The 18347-nt window shown below is 31.8% G+C and overlaps 1 protein-coding gene across 6 annotated transcripts in view; it reads right to left on the bottom strand.

Moving 5' to 3' along the window:
- LOC140057360 (calcitonin receptor-like) overlaps positions 1-18347 on the bottom strand; it is a 62663-nt gene that overhangs the window by 27190 nt on the left and 17126 nt on the right. Inside the window, exon 1 of one of the 6 annotated variants that reach the window (XM_072103016.1) lies at positions 6907-6974. The exons of 4 other annotated variants lie outside the window; for them this stretch is intronic. The gene's annotated coding sequence lies outside the window, so the exon portion shown is untranslated. Of the gene's footprint in view, positions 1-1682; positions 1837-6906; positions 6975-18347 lie in introns of those variants that run through there. One more of the 6 variants, XM_072103001.1, reaches the window with a different exon arrangement.

Here is an 18347-nt window from a genome sequence, read left to right as displayed (position 1 = left end):
AACTTTGTAAAAGTTGAAATTGGAATCATTTGAATTCAATATTGTATTGCTTTTTAAAAAAAACATAATAAATTAAATGTAGGCCTATTTATAGTTGTTATTGATTCCTTCTCTGGAAATGATAAACTTGATTGATTATAAAATAATAATAATAATTTTAATAATAAATGTTTCGACTTTCTAATATGATGAACGATGTATTCTGAACAAAACAATGCGACCATGGAGATGTTCGGCGCTGGCATTGTGGAAATGGAAGCGGACACTTATGAATATTAGCTTTTGTCAATGATATGTTTATGTTGTTTTGTTGGCAATAACAATCAGTTACTCAGTTACACTTCAACATCATTAATTTTTTGCCAGATAATTAGGCTTACGTTAAAAAGTATAAAATATTATAATGAACGTAACTATACTCTAGTTCTGTATAGGAGTTATTATTACAAAAACATGAAATTGAACATAACGTTATAAAATTTAAAAAAACTGATTGTTGTAAATATTATTCGTCCAGAAAAGTCCTAATGTAATTTCATAATACAGAATAATAAGAATAATGTCATTACCTAAATGCAATCATGTTTTTCAATGAATTTTAATTTGAATAGAAATTGGATCAACCTTTGTAAAATTAATTTAATAAACATTATGTAAACATTACATTAGCATTAAAGGCCTGCTTTTATGCCTAAAAATCAACGATATCTAATAATATCGCAATTAATTATTGTTACTGAAATGTATGTTAGTTTACGGTACTTGATAGGATTTTATTTTATTTAAATCATTTTTTGAAAAATACCTACAAATTTATAACATTAATATTAAACTAAAATTAAGAAAAATACATTTTAATGAATGAAAGTGTAGTATTTTGTGCCTTACATAGCATTTCGAGTATCTTTGGAGATAATAATAATCTGTTCTCCACGTGTGATTTTGTACTTTTTATTTGATGATTTTGCCTTTGATACTACATAAATTACGGCATGTGTATACTTACTATAGATATGCTAGGAGAGAATTGGGATAAAGTGGTCACAATTGAATTGAATTTTGTTTTTTTTTGGTCTGTGTTGTATATTTGTTGTGAGTGTCTGGCGTCTCACCCGATTCTCGGTGATGTATCTCGATTTCTCCAGTTTCATATTAATCTTTGGTAATACAACGTCACATGTGTCGTACATGTATCTCCTACGTTATACAGGCACCCGTATGTGATAAATATGGGATGCTGTATTACCGAATAGTCCTATATGATAATGGGCAATGCGGATATACAGCACTGGAAATCGAGTAGGCGTTCTCAAATAAATAAATAAATAACGGTAAATATAAATAAATAGTATGTCTTCCACAGAATCCCATCACAATCTTCTTCTTTTCAATTTTGTTTAAGCGGACAAATTTGGGACCCAATAAAGCGCTTACTTTACATTGCATTGATAACTCGAATAATTGTTGGGAGTGACCAGACATACATCACATTTGTAAACTTTGGAAGAAAAATGAAATGGGGAAGAAATGCGAAAGTAATTAAATAGTTGATTGACGATGGCAATTCTACTAACGTATACACTTGGAAAAGTTGTTTCATATTTAATTAATCGGAAACGCGTGTAATAATAATTATATTATATATTCTTATATTTTAAAAATAATATTAAGGTATAACTTACAGATTCAAAATGTCAATTAACGTATTACATCGCAATCTCTGAAGATGTTTTTTCAATTGCAGTTTCGTCTTTAATATTTCTCAATGTCACTAGGTAATATTCATCGAATAACTAATATCTAATGTGTAGATACACACATATGATCTAGGACTGCCATCTAAGCCCAACTGACGTGTTCTAACAAAATTCCAGGCAAAACGAATACGGGACTAGTCAATTTGAAAAATAGGGGTGCTGACTTTCTTTTTTTTAATTTCCGAACAAATTTTGTATTACTGATGACAGGAAAAACACTCATGAATAATAATATTATGATGTTCTTATTTTCACTCCAACCTTTATCTTTATTTAAATAAATCTTCTTGTATTGTGTATTTTATGAATTCTTTTAATTGTATTTGTTTGCGGTAAATTAACAAACACAATTAAGAAAATATTTTGTACAACCAGTTTTCTCGAATTGGAGATAATTAATTAATTCAAGGGAATCCTTTACTTGTTAAAAAGGAAAGGTAGGATTAGTATGGTTAGTCTGGACAATCCTGGAGGAGTTTATCTCTCCATGGGTCAATACAGGATTTGACGGAAATAGCCAAATCTATCCTGTATTAGCAAAGTGCACTGTATTGCTTGGTTCACAATAGGGTGTAAAACAACATTGACTCTAACGCAACGCAACTAGGTATGTGAATTGAACAATCACAAGCGACAGTTCGGATGGTCTATTCAGTCGTGATTGGTCAAATTACTTGCGTGGCATAATGTTTAAAATTAATAATTAATCAAAAGATTGATCCAATTTCCATTCTTGTTAATTAAAATTCAATGAAACATGATTGAACATGATTGCATTTAGGTAATTCAGCAGGAAACATGCTATACCATCATTGTTCATACGTCGCGTCCCAATCAAAAGTGTAGGCCTATAAAATAGCTAATGAATATGAAACTGTGACATCTGTGCAGTTCACAGTACTATTATATACATAATATTTGTATCATAAAATTAATTAATTATTTTACCAGAAATATATCCGAAAATAATGAGAGTATACTTAACTCTAATTCTAATGAAATATAATAAATTTAAGTATAAGATATATCAGGAAGTAATCTGCATAAATTTCAAATCAAATAATTAAACGCGTAGAAAATTAGAAAGTATATAGAATTGAGCTGAAACGAAAACCAGCCCGATGCCTGGTGGTCAATTCGAACCACCAACTTTCCTAAAAAGACCAGCACCGAAACTGCAAGTAAATAGGGCTAAACTATTTGGCCAGTTTTAACTACCCAACAGGCAACTTATTCAGTGGCGTCAAACAGTGGACAGGGCCCCTGGTTTAGCACTCATAATGCACGTTGGGGGAAGTTGGTTTAGCCAGTGAGCGCTCATAGCCATTGCGCCTTGGAATTATTTAATATACCACGTTAGGTAGGCATATACTCTATATTTTCTTCTGCGGCACGCTTGCACTTGTCCTTCTTTGTGGAAAACATTGCCTTTACGTGCTTGGAAAATACAGTTCACTAAGTTATTGCTTTTATGTTTTCTTCATTGCAGCCTATTTTCTGAGATATTATGCACTTAGTAAATAACCCTTAGAACGTACATTCGATTTATTAATCATTGTGTTGGTTGTTTTTGTGAAGTATTATTTGTCGACTTTCATAGCTAACGTCAATGGTCAAAGGTAATAACAGCACAGTGATATATCACGAAGTGTTAATAAAAAAAAGTTGAAATTGGAATCATTTGAATTCAATATGTATTGCTTTAAAAAAAAAACATGGTAAATTAAATCTATTTATAGTTATTGATTTCTTGGAAATGATAAACTTGATTGATTATAAAATAATAATAATAATTTAAATGTTTCGACTTTCTATAGGATGAACGATGTATTCTGAACAAAACAATGCGACCATGGAGACGTTCGGCGCTGGCATTGTGGAAATGGAAGCGGAAACTTATGAATAGTAAGGACGCAAGCGAGATGCCTACATCCCCGTACAAAAACCATCACCTGCTGATAATAAGATTCGTAATAGCCGCCTACAGTAAATCTTGGGAGTGATGGATTAGAACGGTTCAAATTGTATAAATTACGTACAGTATATATCTTCCTTCGAGCAATTAATAATGGTAATCGTATTTTAGTGATAATTATTTTATACTTGCAAAAGTGCAAGATTTATACGAATTCCGACATAATATTATGTTTATATCCAACAACAAGATAACTGACCACCGACAGGAAACTGAATGGTTGCTAAATTAAACATATAAATCACTGGTAAAATGTTTAAAGTTTACAGTATGTGGACATAAATTAACGCCAAAATGCGTTACTTATTTATAGATATGAAGTATTGGTTCCCGCTTAAGCGCAATGCAAGGACGTAGCCTACGTAAGCACGCTGCAACTAATTTGACCAATCACGATACGCGATGCATCATTCAAACAGATTGGTGGTTTACGTAATAAAAACGCTACAAAAGTGCATAACGTTAACATTGGACGATGTATATGCAAAAACATCGCAGGACAAAGTACCTGGTTTTTAAGAGCAATAACCGTCTGTGTTATTACACATGACTTACCGTGTACATATTGTTGTTACATTTGATTAGGCATGTATTTAAATTATAATTGGTGATATTTTTATATAATAAAAATGTAAGTGATAATGTGATTTAATTAAAATCTACAGTGATGGATTACTTATTTAAAATCTTAGGGTAAAAACGACAAAATAATGATGACAATCAGAGTGCTGTTGGAGGAGATAAATTTAACATACTTAAGAAACTGTGACATGCTGATGGTTGATTGGGCGATTCAACTCAAATAGTATTAATACAATAGTCTATTCAATAATGCATTACTGACCTATTTCAAAACTGCCAAAACTAGATTGTTAAAAATGTCACGTTAGTGTAAAATAGGCCTGAAACATTAATTCAGACGAACCTTGTGTTTGCACTGATATGCTGTAAATTGGATTATGTAGGCCTACTGGATAATCTATAAAACTTGTATTTATTTTCCAAGAGCAAAATTAGGTCGCTAAAATATGTTTTTGTTTTGTATATCTCTGCACAATAAGCGTCGAAAATGAGACACAAATGATTTTGTTTTCTATGTTTTTTTTTCTAATAAAAACGGTCGTTTAATGAACCCAACATATTCCGACATATTTATTAGTGTGAACAATTTAAACTACGTTCCCATTAGGATTTGTTACCATCAAATAACAAGCAATAGACTATCTGAACTTTTGGGTGTGCTTACCCTACGTCATTGTGTTACGTCATAGTGTGAGAACCATTTAACGTAGAATGTAGTTCTCCTAATTCAAAACATAATTTATACTAGAATAATATAAAGCTTTGTAAATTCGGGTTATGTTGGTTGGTGGGGGCCTGTTCGTCCGGCAGAGAGATATTCTTGTTTATAGCGCAAATAGAAAATAAGAACACATCGAAAGTATTACATTATTGATATCAAGAAGCGTCTTGTTGTCGATACATTGCATGCATTTTACACTTGACTTCAAAGTGTTATTAACGATCTCAAGATGTACTTGTTGGGACTTACAAACCTTCTGCTTTCACAAAGATTATAAACTATAAACTAAGGAACATTTCCTTAATTACAAATCTATAAATATATATCTTTAATTTTTCAAATTTGCAGACATGGAGTCTGCATTGAACAAAATCCGATCACGTGACTATTAACGACGGCTAGGTAAAACGTATAAGATGGTATACGATCTTTAATAAGATATTGTCTAATGTTAAAGTTATGATATATTATTCGTTAAACATCAACGATAGACTGTCATTCAATAAAATGTCAAATCCATTATAAAGTATAGGTCAGTGAATTTAAAAGCTTGCGATCACAGCAATAAACTGAATATGAATATTCTGTCATCTCAGTGAACGGAAAGAAACCAAATGTATATTTATAATAGATACACATATTTCTCAATTTATTGCCAGGCTGTAGAAATTATTTCGGGTTAGAGCGGCTTTTCCATTCTCATAGTTTTTATATAGCATTTAGGCCTATAAATGTTATTATTACTGTATGATATGCGCGTCTTAAAATTGTTTTGATCACATACATTTCTGCAACGTATTAAACCCCACAATCGTAATTTTAATTATTTAAAAATATCAATATAGTTTTAGGCCTAAATATCCACTCGAGGCTATACACAGTGGCAAAGGCTCGGAAAGGGGCTCAATTTTTCCAAAATGTTCCGAGCTCAGCCACAATCATGGTGGAGCTGTCCTAGTGAGTCTTATATATTTTGTTTCATATCTTAAAAGTTTCTTGTTTTCTTATGTCAGCCCAGGCGGAGAGGGTCGATACGTTTTCGCATTGTTTGACCAGTAGTTTTAACAAGTTTTGTATTTCTTTTTTAGAAAACCACGCATCATTGAACGTATGGCAACAAGTGTTAATCTCATTTTCATATTCGAGTGAACGCAGGTGGTAAAATCAGAAAACCAACGAAGGCTTTGGTAAAGGACGCTAGTTAAGTTGCTTGAGCATTATGTGACGTTAAACGGTAAGTGGGTTGTTTGTATTTATTAAAAAAACTCTCTACAGGCCTTGTCAGTTGTGAGATAAACGCTAGTCATTTGTAAGCAGAATATTTAAACTTCCGTCGAGTTTTATAAGGTACGGTAGTAAGTAGTTTGTAACTGTAACCTAATAATAACTAGAATAAAACAGTTTGTGTTGAACACAAAGACAAAGCGTAACGCAAGTAACTTAACCAATCACAAGTGGACTATATCGCTTGTCATTGGTCAACTCAAGTTTTTACTCGTCACGTCCAAGTGGACCAAGCTGTAAATATGCTGAAGTTATGTTATATCATATTGAATGTATCGATTCAATAATCAATCCATTATTATTGTGGGGTACTTTCACACGCTGTTTGTCGCGGTGTATATAACGCCTTGAAAAGAGTTTTCCGATACCGATGTAAATCAAGGTAACACACAAACGCTTTCACATTATTTATTTTTGCAGAAAGTGAATACCTTTATTAAAGCTACAAAAGTTGGTGGGAATCGTAACGTACTACCGTATTTTATCGTTTTATTGTTAGCATTAATAATAGTGCAATTTATATATTTTTGTTTAAAAAAAACAATATATTATACCTTAATCATACACATTTCAAAACCGATTATTACCTAGAGTTTTTGAGCTGATCCCAACTATATCTTGGATTGAAAAAATCGTTTTTTACGAGAATTTCCGATCAGCTCCTAAGTATAAAACATATATAATTGTAAGAAATTAGTCAAATCGAGAGAATTTATGATCGAGGACAAAGTGGTAATGTTAGTTTTAATGTATCTAATGGGATATGACAAAATGAGGAAAGGAAATGAAATTCATAAACTAATGTAAGAAAAGGCATATTTAAGCTACAACGTGTAGGCCATGGGCAACATAAGGTAAATCCTCTTTAGGTTTTTTAGATCCATATAATTTGTAATATTATTTATCCGCATTATCTATCAAAATATTATATAAAACAATAATAATTATAACCAACACTAATTGGTAATATTACCGTATAAAAATGCATGATGGTTTGTTGCTCAGGGAAGGTCACCGGAGCTGCATAGCTCTATTTGTTGCACCGGATGTTATAAGGCCTACCTAAGAAATCGAAACATTTCAGGTAAAGGGCCTTTCCCACCAGCTGTTCCGACACGATTCCGGTTCGGGCGCCAGAAAATCCAATCAAACGTCAATGTTTCGTTTTTACGCGGCTACGCGCATATCGATTGGCGCATAGCCGCATGGAGCGTCGGGAAAACGAAACATTGGCGTCGTTCGATTCGACGGACCGGAACCGTGCTGGAATATGTGTGACAGGCCCTTAATATAGGAGTTGACTGATCACAGAGCATTTACGTCGCTTATAGGCCGAACTATCGGATCAGATTAAGTTAACTCCGATCACAATCTAGTATTTTTAAACACAACTTTAATGAAACGGGATAATAGAGTTAACTGATCACACGTGCACGTATGTCACGCCGGCTGTAACTCTGATACGATTCGGTTCAGATTAACTCTAGTGTGTTTGAACACAGCTTTAATGACACGGGCAACGCCGGTTGTAATTCTATTTAGTTTAACTCAGTTATATCGCGATTAACTATAGTGCGTGTGTGTACAGAAAGCTGGTGCAATAGCTAGATAATTAATGATGAGGAGATAGTTAACCTAACCAATTATAGGGTGTCACAAAAACCTATTAAACAGAGTTCCGAATTGGGCTGCTTTGTTATGAGAACGATAGGACTGTTCATAAGTAACCCAGCTCACATATTTTAGATTCAGTGACTAAATTTTACTTTTTATATGATACAGTCGTTCGATTGATTGATTATTTATTTATTTTCAATCTTTCTACATAGCAAAAAAACAAACATATAAGTATAACAGGGGAGTAGCGGAAAAGCAAAAGTATAAAACTGTCATCTTGTGATGGGCTTACCAGCCCCTGTCAACTTGAACGATACAATAAAACCGACATTTAACAAATTTAGAAAAATACATAGAAAAATATGGTATAATAAAATGTTAACAAAAGTGTTATAAAAATGCAATTGCTATCTGAACAATCTGATTGTGTAAAAGTTAGAAATTCTGATTATATAAAAGTTAAAAATTCCTGATTGTATAAAAGTTAAAAATTATGAATGTATAAAAGTTAAAAATTCTGATTGATAATTAAAGCAGGATAATCGAATGATTGATGATTAATCGATTGGATTAACTTAAACAATTTACTTCTGCAATTAGGAAGATGTATTAACTGACTCTAAACAAATCGTAGATGTATTGATTTATGGTTTATTTCCGTCTATTTTGTATAAATTATTACAAAATTGGGGAGGATATTAATCGTTTAAGGCCAATTCGGTTTTTGTTGTGCGCGAAAGTTGTTGAGTTGTTTTTCAATTATTAGGTTAAGTTGATTATTAATAGGAATTAAATGGTTAAAATTGGATTTTAAAATTGTGACGGTTGATTTCGTTGGCGGCTGTTATGGATGCGAAGCGGAAGTAAATTACGACACTAATTGCGCCCTCTTCAGTATAATGTCACATTACTTTAAAGGCCAGGTGCGGGCAAAAAATTTCTATTGATCATACATTCCAATAATTGTCGATCTATAGTTTCCCCTATGTTTCATAATTTTTGGGATTTTATTTGTGTTACACAAGCTTTTTGAAAATTAGCACTATCTTATCAGTGGATAGTTCAAATTACACAGTAAAATCTCTATTCTTTTGTACACAAATTTTGAAAATAGAGAGGCATTTAAAAAAGCTATGAAAAATAAATGGTGTGGTAAAAAATGTTATCAGATGACTAAATATAGGTAATATAACTTGAATTTTACATTTCTGGTATTTTTATTCAACTTCAGAATTTTATTTTCATGCTATAGCAAAAATTATCCACCGTAAATCCACTATCTTTTTTCACCTTCTAGGGAGTCACCAGACATGTTATTACATTATGTTAACTACCTAACTACTGAAAAAAAGGTCTTCCTAGTTTTTTTGGCAGAACTTTACCAAATTTTGTATTTGACCATATTAGGGGAAATTCATGTTTTTTCGTCTTGATTTCTGTTACAAATATTTGATTTATGTACAATTTACCAGATATTATATTTAAAATGTATGCCTGTACCTGAGCTTTAAAGATGTATTTTCCCCCAAAAAGATGAAAAATAAAGATTAATAAAATCAGATTTTGAATAAGTCATTTTGCAGTTTTAATAAAGTTATTCACTTCTGTAGAAAAATAATTATTTCACTTATAAAAAGACGGTTAATTTTAACAAAAGACCATTGTCTGACAATTTAGGTATTTTTTGTTCTAATTACATTTTTTCAGGAAAATTATTATTTTATATTAAATGGCATATTAAAAAAAAATAAATAAAAACATACTTTTTTCGGGGGACAATATATCTTTAATAGGTTAGGTTGCAATAACATGTTAAAACATTGCTACCTCACTTGTTATGCATCTTTATGCATCGTGTTTTAAACATCTTATGGGAATTCATATCTACTTAACTATTTTTAGAAAATACAATCTTGTTAGTTTATTACAAAACAGAGTGCTATAAAATACTTACACATAAACTGAAACGCATAAAAATCCTTAAAAATTATATTACAATATAGTAATGATATTAAATATAGATACGTTGAATCCTTACAAATACACAGCTTAAGGCATAGTATCAAATATCAATGTAACGCAGTTCTGTTTAAGTTTTATTAGTACCATTCTATATTTTAAGCCAAGCAGACGTCATTCATATTGCATCGGATTTCTTCCTTGATTAAATTTAGTTCGGCAGACATAGATAATCAAAAAAATATTCTAGATATTATAAATTTGTAGAAAATATTTCATCAATATAAAAAGTTTCTGTCATAATCGATTTTTCAATTTGTATATATAACATGTAGTAACGTGACGAGTTGATAATTAAACAATTCAACGGGAAGCGAACATAAACTGTACGCATGTGCAATACGCCGGTCTAAGAAAAGAGTCTGATCTTAATTCGAAACACCAATTGTACTGTTATTAAGGCGTTTATCGAAATCAAATCACTGCATGTACCCTTTATTAACTTAACCAAATTCTAACAAAAAGGTTCGTTAGAAAAAACAATAAGAAAAACAAATTGTAACAAATAGATATAAAGCGGCAGCCCTCCTACAAAATATCATCATCAAGAAAATCAGCACAACTCTACTGAACTGCGGTTATTTCGTACGCGTTTGAGTAAGTTTATGTCAGTTACGTTATATCGGAGCACCTAATTTAGATCAGTTAAATTCCGTGTCAAGAAAGCCCACCTTTCAACTTGGGCGTAGACATTTGTTAAAATAGCCGAGTACAAACTAGTCATCGCAAGTGACACGTGAAGCTTTAGTTAAGGCCCTGTCACACCTTGACGATTTAGACAGCGAATCCCCAACGTTTTAAAGCTTCTCTAAAACGCTGGCATACGCTGGCATTTTCTATTTGTTACATGTGCATGCACAACATTCCTTGGCGTAGGCCTACTTGGCGTATTGACGTATGCTAGCGTGCTCTTAACGTATACGGTACGAATGTTTAGCGTACTCGACGTACGCCAGTGTATGCCTATTAATTTTCATACGTCAAGGATACGTTGCCTAAATCGTCAAGGTTTGACCGGGCCATTACCTCTTTTTTGGACGCGCAGCGCAGTGGCGTACAAATACACCACATTAATTTGACCAACCATGACGTGACGGATTATTCGAACTGTCGCTCGGTTTGTAAACTCACTTGCGTCGCGTCCAAGGAGTTATAGGAACCAAGAATATGGCGTTTGAATTTTGATAATATTCAGGGCGGCGAGAAAGACAACACACCGGTGGTAACGATTGCACGTCGTGTGAAATGTCTGCATTTCCATATTTTACAACCAACTGTATTACAATTAGTATATGCATGCCACTTATTAAAGATGTTTACCAGGATCCATTAGTTCAATGCACGTGACGTCATTCGTGTCAGAAAAAATGGACATGTAAAATGAAAGATCATCAGGTTGTTTATAAATAATGTCAAGACTTGTAATAGTAAGAAACTGATTTAATCCCATCAAGTCTTGAGGGTATGAAAGCTCTTAATTGTTCATATCATTATGCAGAAATTGTATAATTTAGCGGTAAAAAGATAGATGGAATATTCTGATGACGTAGATTTGTATTAATCTTACACGAAGCAATGTAAAAGGTATAGATTTCAAGAAAAAATAATATCTAAATTTTATAATTATTTACTAATATTTGGAACAGGTAAACGTTTATTTAAAGGCTACGATATTTATATCAATTGGTAAATCATTGCAATACAAATAAGAAAAACAGAACAACAAAGTAAAATATGTTTTTTTTTTAGCTGATTGTGAAATACATGAGTATAGGCCTAAATTTTGTTAAATAAAACACGAGCTAATGTCTCATCTTTAATGAAATCAAGTTATGCATTCGCCGAGTTTTTATCTTTCACCGAATTGCAGTATTACCTTCCACTATAGTATAGCAGACGACTGTCACAAACGACAATGCTAATATTACCGAGGAAACATCATCTATATGGATATGTCGTAGTGCAATATGAAAATGATTCACTTACCTGTAATCTCACTCAAACAACTAAAACTAGCAGTGCGCATTGTTTAAAGTGATAAGATTGAATCAAACCCGCGAAAAGCATACACTTAACTCCTAAATGGAATTACCCAACCTGTAATTTTAAATATTCGAGGAAACTAAAGATTCTAAGAATATCATAGTAAAAAAATATGAGAAACGGTAAGTATTGTTTTAATTAACGTACACTCCCACTATGTGTTAACATAACTTGTAGGCATGGTGTATCACATGGCACAATCCCACTGTCGCAGTTGAAATAGTATCCACGATTTGTAACTAAAACACTATTTAGACCTACTGTACATGTGTCATTAGATCGAAATAAAAGCACATGACCTGAAAGAATCGGAGCATAAACAGCAAACATCATTAGACACACGAGACTGTTAATCGAACGCTGTAAACCTGTATTTGAAGTTGCCGCCAGGTGTGACAAGTCAACAGTCACAACGAAAACATATATTATTCTTAATATAGATATTTGCATAATAATGTGGGAATAAAGGGATCAATTTCACTTACATCACCTGTGTTTGTTGAGCTAACTATTCAGAAGATAGATTATTTCGAGCAAAAGAAGCGCAACACAAACAATTTTGTGAATATGAAAAAAATGTGTATTGTTTTTCAGGTTTATTTGCAATATTTTCAAAACTATTTAGAATAATTATTATTTTACGAGGACAAGTTCTGCAATTTGAAAAACATGTATGTCTAATAATTGTAAAAGAGTGGTCCTGGTTCGCAAATAAAAAATTGAAAAATAAATTGGTTTACGGTCGCTGCAAATTACCAGCGAATGAAAGCCCCGTTTCACATTGACTATACACCAAAGAAAAGAAAATCAAACTTACCGCCTGTTATTTTAGTAAAGTAAAAATCGAGATGAAATCAAAGGCAATTCCTCCCAATGTCAGCAAGAGACTCTAACAGTTCCTTCCAGTCTTAAGACGGATTTTAAAATGGTCAGTTAAAACGTATCAATACGTATTAAATTCCTATTAATTGTAGCGTTATAAGTAATCTAAATGTATATACGGCGAAAGAAAGACGAGATGAGAGCGTTTTTAAGAGTTAATTTAGCATGGTCATCTGATATCAAGCCAATTATTTCTATCGTATTTATTAACGTAGCCACTGAATAGCGAGTAAATTAGATTAGGATAATTTGTAGAAGTTATTCACGAAATAGGTATAAATTGAATTACTGGGTGCTACCCTTGCTTCTGGGGTCAATGCCATAGACGGTATTCAATCTTAATATTTTTAATCCATAAATATCTCGTACCGTACTTTTGAATTAGATCTATGTGTAAATGCTTTGTTCAACACTAATGTTCATCATAAATTGTAAAATAGTAAAATATTTAGTCTGGAATAACAAGCAAGTTGTTTACGCGCGGGTACAAACTCAATAACGTGGTTATCATATTGTAGATGCGCCAACGTATGTAATATAAGTTTACGCGCGCGTCTTTTTTAATCGAAACAACGGTGTTGGTTGCGCTGGAGGTAATCACTAAAATGGTTATCCAGGTTATTTACCTACCAAAGTTAGCGATATCATTATTTTCCAAAATGTTCTTTGTGGAACCATGCCATTGCTATGATCTTCTTTTTTTTTGCCTACTGATCATATCAATCATTTAAAATGCAGCAATATAAAAATGAAATTATTGCAACTTAAAGTAAACTGAAAATGTGTATTGTCAACAAAAGTAATATGATAGGGAAGATATTTGAGTTTGCTTCGAAAGTAAAACAGACTTCTCAATTTATTATAAGCCTATCGTGATTCATTTTTACATCGATTTTTTCTTAGTTTTCAATTGATATGCACGACGCAATGACGCGCCGCCGCAGAGAGCAGCCGCATTTTTACGGAACATTTTGAAATCGGTTTCGTCTTGATAGAAAGCCTATATTATGTCAAAAATATTGTAAGATAATCAAATAGATATAGAAGAACATATTGAAGATACTTTTAATAATTCCAATTTAGAATGTGAATATCGTTGCTTGAAAACTTTATATTTAAAAAAAATGCATTACAATCAACCGGTTCTCAATATTCTGAGATCCATCTCGTTCAATGTTTATTCAGTAGTATCACATTCCAGTGTTTTCATTTGATTTTCTATTAAACTGTTAAATTGTGTAATCAAATACGTGTTATTATGTTTCGTTAAGTACATATTATAATGGTGGTGTTAGAAACAGGTGGGTGTACATCATGATAAGTCATACTTCATCTATAATACTGGTGAACTCGGTAACTCAAAATAAGATGTTTGCTCATAACATGTTAGAGAAAGATTGTTGATAAAATCCAAAAATATTCTAATTAGCCTAAAGGTTATATCAAGAAGATATTGGGATGCGGGACTTGATTGGTTTATAATTGTGAATTCCATGATAACATTGTTGAAACTGTACAACAAATTAGGTCTCTCATTGCGTCTACTCCGTTCGCGTTCGTCATTCGCAAAGGCTACTTTAGAATTTTTAGTTTCAAATGGCGAGAATAATCCCACAGGTCGAACGATTGTTCTCTTCAATGACATGAAGCCGGCAGTCAAATCTCTCCATTGAACGAACACAAAACATTCATTATTATGTGTTTATTCATTTTATTAACACATCAATGTTCTAAGAAATTAATACAGAACATGCCGCTTACATGTATGTAAATCGGACGTCAAAAACTAAGCGGCAAAAAAGTTGTTGGTCCAGATCGAAGCAAGTGAGATAGCGCACTCTATAACATGTTGGTTTAAGGTGAAGTATTAATATTCATCGACCTGTCGTGTGGCACAAACATTTCAACAGAGCCATTCTATAACTGTACCGTATGTAAAACACGGACCGTAGCATGTAAAAAAACGACCGTATCATGTAAAAAAACCTCACCGTAAAGCATGTAAAAAAGCAGATCGCACTAACGACACGGGATACGAAATGTCAACCAATCTCGAGGGTTGTAATAAAACTGTATAACATTTCAACAAACATTTTATTGAAACAGCTATATGTACGGTATCTAACGACTCTATTATATTAATAGTTTTAGTTTATCACATTTTAAATTTGTATTGCTATTTATTTATAGTTATCGTAACTTAAAGTTTAACATTTATCTTCGTTTTCTTCATATTATGATTAATTATTCTATTTCTTATGCAAGTTGGTGTTAAGCTTTGATTAGTTTCTTTTAACTAAATCTTATCACCTTTTGTCAATGATATAGGCCTATTTATGTTGTTTTTTTTGTTGGCAATAAAATTTAAAAAAATCTAAACAGGCTCGGTTCCCACTAGATGCAACGCAACGACGTAGCACTCGACGCAATAAAAAAAAAAAGGGGACAGTTTTCGTGCATCTCATGCGTCGTGACTGGTCTAATTACTACTTGCAGAGAGTTTACATCCTTGCATTGCGTCCAAGTGGGAACCAATCTTTATACTTGCGACCTATTATAGTGCAGACTCTTCTTTAATCACTTGTGAACCCGACTCGTGGAACCATCCGGCTATACTTTAACACTTTCATTCATCACTCCCTGGATATGTTTTACTCCCATAATAGAGTAAGCATGCAGATAAAAAACTGTTTTAATGCGATATGGAAAACTTCACTCTAAAAATGAATGGAACAGCAGCTAGCTGAAAAATGTTAGTAGGCATATTTAAACAATTTTAAGGAGAAAATAAAAAATCTTTAAAAATCGCTGTCATTTAAACAAAAAATAACGATATTTTTCTTTATATATTTCTACGTTCTGTTCATGAATGTTTACATTGTATCTGTATAAAGTTTCAAAGTCTCAGGACTCTCATTTAAAGCGTACCGAATAGCTTAATCAGCGGCAATTTTACATGATATTTGATACTGTTTAATTTTGTTTATAATTTGCTTAAAGTTTGTATTTCTGCCTATTTTTTTGTTTTGTCGAAATTGAAATAAATCAAACCAAATCGATTTTGTTCGGCCCGTTATTTATAGTATTTCTATATCTTTACTTGGTAGAAGTATGTCTTTTCGGATAACGACTATAAACCGTAGGTCCAGTGTACATCTGGCTCATGTGCACTTTAAAGAACCTAGTACATCTTTCGAGACGAGTAGGGGGTTACCGCGGTGTACTAGTTCATACATACACACTGTCGTGGACAGACGTAATATAGCGCTGTAGTTGGCTGCCGAAGAAACGATGTGAAGACCCTACTAAGTCCACAGCGCCTTTGATCACTAATTGTTGCTGGAATTGGCGCTTTACAAATTCGTATATATTATTATTATATTATATTATTATTATATAACGTTTAACTTGACAGCACATTATTACTTAAAATCTTTGAGTCATTGGAACCGTGCATACAATATCAAAATATTTTTATTTGAGAAATCCGTAAATTACCGCGTGATGGAGTAAATACAGAAACTATTCAGATCATTACGTTTCATCTAATGGATTATTATGACGTCAAGAAACGTATAATTTATTTTGACCCGGATGGCCTTTAATTTATAAAAGTTGTCTGTTAATGAATTAGACGCCTGTAAATAGAGTTAGATGTTAGTTTGTGTTACAAAGGTCGCATAGTAATAAATATATATTCTCTAGTTAATACAATTTAGCTTTATAACTAATTGCCGGTATCTTACTTAAGCTTAATTTAGATATTTAAAGCTCAGGTACGGGTATGAATAGTAAATATAATAATTTAGTTAAGTGTACTTAAATAAAATATGTGTAACACAAATCATAACAAAAAAGTTTTAATTAGTTTTAAATTTCCCTTAAAATTGTCAAATAGGCCAACACAATTTGGCAAAATGCTGCTATATAAACAAGACATACCCTTTTTTCAGTAGTTATAGGTAGCTTAACCAATGTAATAACATGTCATGGTGGGTAGGCCTATACAGTAGATAATTTTCTACAACAATTTTTCCATCTTCAAAATTAAGGTAGTTTATGCTATTTAACTGTTTAACTGTGATTTTCTGATCGTTAACTTTGATGTAAGTTGTTATATATTATATTAATCTTATATATTTATGCGAGTCTTTAAGGCATCCTGTAATTGGCGATATCGCTGTTGGATGTATGTGAAATAAAATAAAAGAATTAATAAAAATTGTTGCTATAGCATAAAAATACAAATCTGTAGAAGTTATATTACATAAACATACGGGAAACTACGGTATAGATCGATATTGCAATGTATGATTTTTTGCCCCGCATCTGACCTTTAAGACTGATCATATTTGATTTATTATAGCTATAGGCCTGTTTTTTTTTAATAAAATATATTTTTTACTGTCCGTTTCACCCTTTCACATCGTCTAATAACATTTTTACACACACGTGGGCGCACACTATACAAAACTTAATTTATATAAAATCTAGAATAAAATAGAGTTAATTTAAAACGTATTTTTGTTCATGTTGTAAAAATAGACAGACCATAGCCGATCTTTTATATTTCATTACTAAAAACCTATTTCCGACAATGTATTACAAGTTTTATTAGCATTTTGGGAATTGCTAAAGTTTTGGTTGACAAGAACCAAGTCAAATTTCATTATCACTAACCTTATGTTCAATTGGATGTTTCTAAATGTGTTATACGTAAACATAGAAGTATTAGGCCTACAATTTCAATAGTGGGTTTTGTCATTTTTTGCGGGAACCCTTTTTTACCTCATGGAGAAATAATTATCCATAGTTACCTTTATCTTACACCCACAAATAATTATTTTTGATACGTTTTTCATAATGTCTCAATGTTGGAACACATGTGTAATTAATATTCATGACGTTTTTAATGTGATAAACATTATTTTAAGTTTTAATTCAACAGATTTTTTTTTTCTTTTTTTCTATTTTTAATTCAATTATTACGGTACAATTATATAGGCCTAATATATATAACTGTTCTGTCATCTATATTTATGTTGGCAATAATTTACGATTTCAACTTGTTCCCTTTCAATAAAATTAATAAATATAAACAAAACCTTTTTTTTTATCATCATATGTTAATCATAAATTAAAATACAATATTTTAAGGTTTATAGCTAACCACATTTATAGAGATTTAGTCAGTAATCTAGACGATTCTTGGGCAACATACTTCCTTTCTTTCTTTCTAGCCGCGTGTGTAAGTGTAATAAAAAATTCAAAACAATTTAATTTAATAATTTTTAAAATAATTATAAATACATTGTGCTAAATGTATATTTATTGGAATATTTGATTAATATTTTCCGGTACTTAAGAAAATGCTTTAATCCATAATTATAATAATATAAACGAGCATATAGAGATATATTTATCTAAATCAATTAACAAGGAGAGAATTAACACGAGTGATTAATAT

Source organism: Antedon mediterranea, chromosome 1, assembly GCF_964355755.1.
Source record: "Antedon mediterranea chromosome 1, ecAntMedi1.1, whole genome shotgun sequence".
NCBI lineage: Eukaryota > Metazoa > Echinodermata > Crinoidea > Comatulida > Antedonidae > Antedon > Antedon mediterranea.
Note: the sequence above shows the minus strand (reverse complement) of the source record. Positions and strands in the feature narration are given on the sequence as shown.